Source organism: Bubalus bubalis, chromosome 1 (assembly GCF_019923935.1).
Source record: "Bubalus bubalis isolate 160015118507 breed Murrah chromosome 1, NDDB_SH_1, whole genome shotgun sequence".
Lineage (NCBI taxonomy): Eukaryota > Metazoa > Chordata > Mammalia > Artiodactyla > Bovidae > Bubalus > Bubalus bubalis.
In genome coordinates, this window is record NC_059157.1 from 134,354,263 (window position 1) to 134,358,095 (window position 3,833).

Here is a 3,833-nt window from a genome sequence, read left to right on the forward strand (position 1 = left end):
AGCTGATTCTGAAACACTCTGATTTGGGAAGCTCCACTGAGCACATGTTTGCAAAATAAAGAATAAAATTATTTTTGCTCTGTAGTTCTTGTCTACTAATTTGTGATAATTATCAATAATTTTTAAATCAGAGCTTAACTAATTGGCCAAAGTGCCTTGTCCTGAAATTGAGAGATTTTAAGAACAAAGTTTTAAGCAAGATTTTAAGCAATCTCTGAAAGATGGTGAACGACAGGGAAGCCTGGCTTGCTGCAGTCCATGAAGTCACAAAGAGTCAGACTGAGTGACTGAACGACAATAACAAGAACAAAATAAACAATGATGATGCTTCATGCAGCAATTTAGTAAAATAATACCTGGACTGAAAGTCAGTCCTCAGGAACTGATTCCTGCTTCTGATATATCCCTGGTTTGTGAGTTGGTAAGGTTGTTAATGTCTGTATCTGGTTTTTCTTTTTTAAAATGTGTACAGTGTGGTCTTTTTTACACAGCACTGAGGATCAATGAAGATACATGATATAAAGTTTTCTTAAACACAAGTAGGTATTATAATTATGAACATAATTCTCATTATGCATTGAAAGTCTGTATCTATCATATTTTTAAAAATTTTAATTGTATATTTAACTTACCCTTTTATATATTAATACTATTTATCATATATCTATCTCTTTCCATTCATTCATCTATCCCAGCATCTTCCTTGTGAATTAAAACAAAGGATGATGTTTGGTTACTTAGGAATACTATGTTTGCCTGTATTAATGCCAGTGTCAGCATCAGGCAACTCACAGAGGATGTGAGATAGAGTCATATACTGAACATCTAAGGCAATACAGAAATAACACTCCTTGTGATGAAAAAGAGTTCCACACGTCTTTAAAAGGCAGATGAATGATTATGTTCCATATGATCTAATAAAAACATTTACATCTGTTAAACATATATCTTTTATAAATTCTGGCAGAACCAAATACAATTCAAAAACAGTTATATTAGTATATAATTGCCTTATTTTCTGATGCATACTGTGTGCTATTATTTCAGAAAACATTCCAGGCAAAATCATATTTATCTTAGACAAATATATCCTGTATATTTTCAATACACTGAGAGAAACCACCACAATAATTTAAAAACCACATATGGTTGAGAAAATGCCAAAGGGGAAATTAATTTTGATTTTGGTGGTGTGTTTCCTGAGCTGGAACCAAATCCTGAATTGCTGGTGGCATTCACACCTCTTCATTACTGCCATTAGCAATTCTTTATCTACTTCTGGAGTCTATAAAAGCTTAGTGTATCAGAGAGAGGCCAAATTCATATATAACTCCTGATACTGTATTATGAAAATGATTCATTAATAAGCAACACACAGACCTCTCTGAACTGTGGAGTCCAAATCAATTCATAGAAGACATTTCTCAATCTTTTCTCTTTTCAGATTCTCTTATTTTGAATATATTCAAAGTAAAATCATGGCTATTGTAATTTTATAGCATGTTTCAAGTTGAGAACATGGTGTCAATTTACTTATCATATAATCATATTCTGCATTCTGATTCTCAGGTGGCTTTCACATTTTTTTGATTGAGAGCAACTATAAGAAATGCAACTAAAAGCAACGAGTTTATATCCTCACATAGTACACATGCCACCCTCCTCTGCAACAAACATTCATAGATACAGAAACAAATATTTGAAATAATACATTGACTTATTATTACAATTTTTAATTGTTCTATTTTCTCCTATTCTGTGTCTTTGTAAAATACTGGTCATCAAGTAAATTGACTTAATATTCCACCAACCTGCAGCTAGAAAAAACTGCCTTATTGGTGCTTCTCAAAACTACTTGGAGTTCTGAGTTTGGCAACAGTACACTAAAACTGCAACAATCAGAGATTAGCATGGTGCCTGGGCAAGGATAACAAACAAATTTGTAAAGAATTTCATATTTTTTAAAAGTCATTTCGGGAAGTGTCCAATCATGGATGGATGGACAAGCAAAATGTTACACACACAAACAATAGAGAATAATTCAGCCTTTAACAGGAAGAAAATGCTGGCTCATACTACAACATGAAGGACTGTGGGATAAGCCAGTCACAAAATAAGCCAGTCACAAAAGAACAAATACTGTATGATTCTGCCTGTATAAAATAACTAGAGTAACCAAATTCATAGTGGCCGGAAATAGAATAATAGCTGCCCAGGGGCTGGGAGAAGGGCAAATGAAGGTATAGAGTTTCAGTTCTGCAAGATGAGAAGAGTTCTAGATATGGATGGTAAAATGTTTGCATCAAAATGTGAAGGTGCTTAATACCACTAAATTTTACATTTAAAAATAGTTAAAATGGTAAGTTTTATGTGTATTTTACCACAGTTACAAAAAAGTCACTAGAAAAAACAAACTTCACTGATATACTTCAGATTTTTTGACTCAGAGGTGGGACCCTGTATCTGGGAATTTTTAAGAGCTATCTGGGTAAATTTGATGGAAATCACTGCTTTAGGGTATAACTATGACTTTCCCTCCCAACACTACATCCTTTTGCCATTTCTCTGAAAGAAAAAAAAAGTATGTGGTGAGGTCCTGCAGATCCTAACTCACTCTGGATCAGTATACTTTTTAAAAGGATTAAAATCTTTTCAGGTGGGAAACTAGTTTTAGAGTGTGCGATTACAGATATGATTTAGAGAATGTGATTACAGTTCCCTTTTCATTATAGGGGACTGGAATGCAAAAGTAGGAAGTCAAGAAACACCTGGAGTAACAGGCAAATATGGCCATGGAGTACAGAATGAAGTAGGTCAACGGCTAATAGAGTTTTGCCAAGAGAACACATTGATCATAGCAAACACCCTCTTGCAACAACACAAGAGAAGACGCTACACATGAACATCACCAGACGGTCAATACTGAAATCAGATTGATTATATTCTTTGCAGCTAAAGATGGAGAAGCTCTATAGAGTCAGCAAAAGCAAGACCGGGGGCTGACGGCGGCTCAGATAATGACCTCTTTATTGCCAAATTCAGATTTAAATTGAAAAAGTAGGAAAAACCACTAGACCATTCAGGTATCAGTTAATTTCAGTTCAGTGGCTCAGTCATGTCTGACTCGTTGCAATCCCATGAACTGCAGCACTCCAGGCCTCCCTGTCCATCACCAACTCCCAGAGTTTACTCGAACTCATGTCCATAGAGTCAGTGATGCCATCCAACTATCTCACCCTCTGTCATCCCCTTCTACACCTGCCTTCAATCTTTCCAGCATCAGAGTCTTTTAAATGAGTCAGTTCTTCGCATCAGGAGGCCAAAGTATTGGAGTTTCAGCTTCAGCATCAGTCCTTCCAATGAATTTTCAGGATTGATTTCCTTTAGGAGGGACTGGTTGGATCTCCTTGCAGTCCAAGGGACTCTCAAGAGTCTTCTCCAACACCATAGTTGAAAAGCATCAATTCTTAGACATTCACCATTCCTTATAGTCCAACTCTCACATCCATACATGACTACTGGAAAAACCATAGCCTTGATTAGATGGCAACAACTATTACTTTGTTGGCAAAGTAATGTCTCTGCTTTTTAATATGCTGTCCAGGATCATCATAGCTTTACTTCCAAGGAGTAAGCATCTTTCATGGTTTCAATCACCATCTCCATGATTTTGCAGCCCCCACCAAAATAAAGTCTGTCACTGTTTCCATTGTTTTTCCATCTATTTGCCATGAAGTGATGGGACCATAGGCCATGATCTTAGTTTTCTGAATGTTGAGCTTTAAGCCAACTTTTTCACTCTTCTCTTTCACTTTCATCAAGAGGCTCTTTAG

At 35.9% G+C, this 3,833-nt stretch overlaps 1 non-coding gene across 1 annotated transcript; it reads left to right on the top strand.

The window, feature by feature from the left end:
- Nucleotides 1-1,859: 1,859 nt before the first annotated feature.
- On the top strand, nucleotides 1,860-1,962 carry LOC112587419. The gene has a single exon (XR_003111906.1). It is a non-coding gene; the product is annotated as a U6 spliceosomal RNA (small nuclear RNA).
- Nucleotides 1,963-3,833: the final 1,871 nt, after the last annotated feature.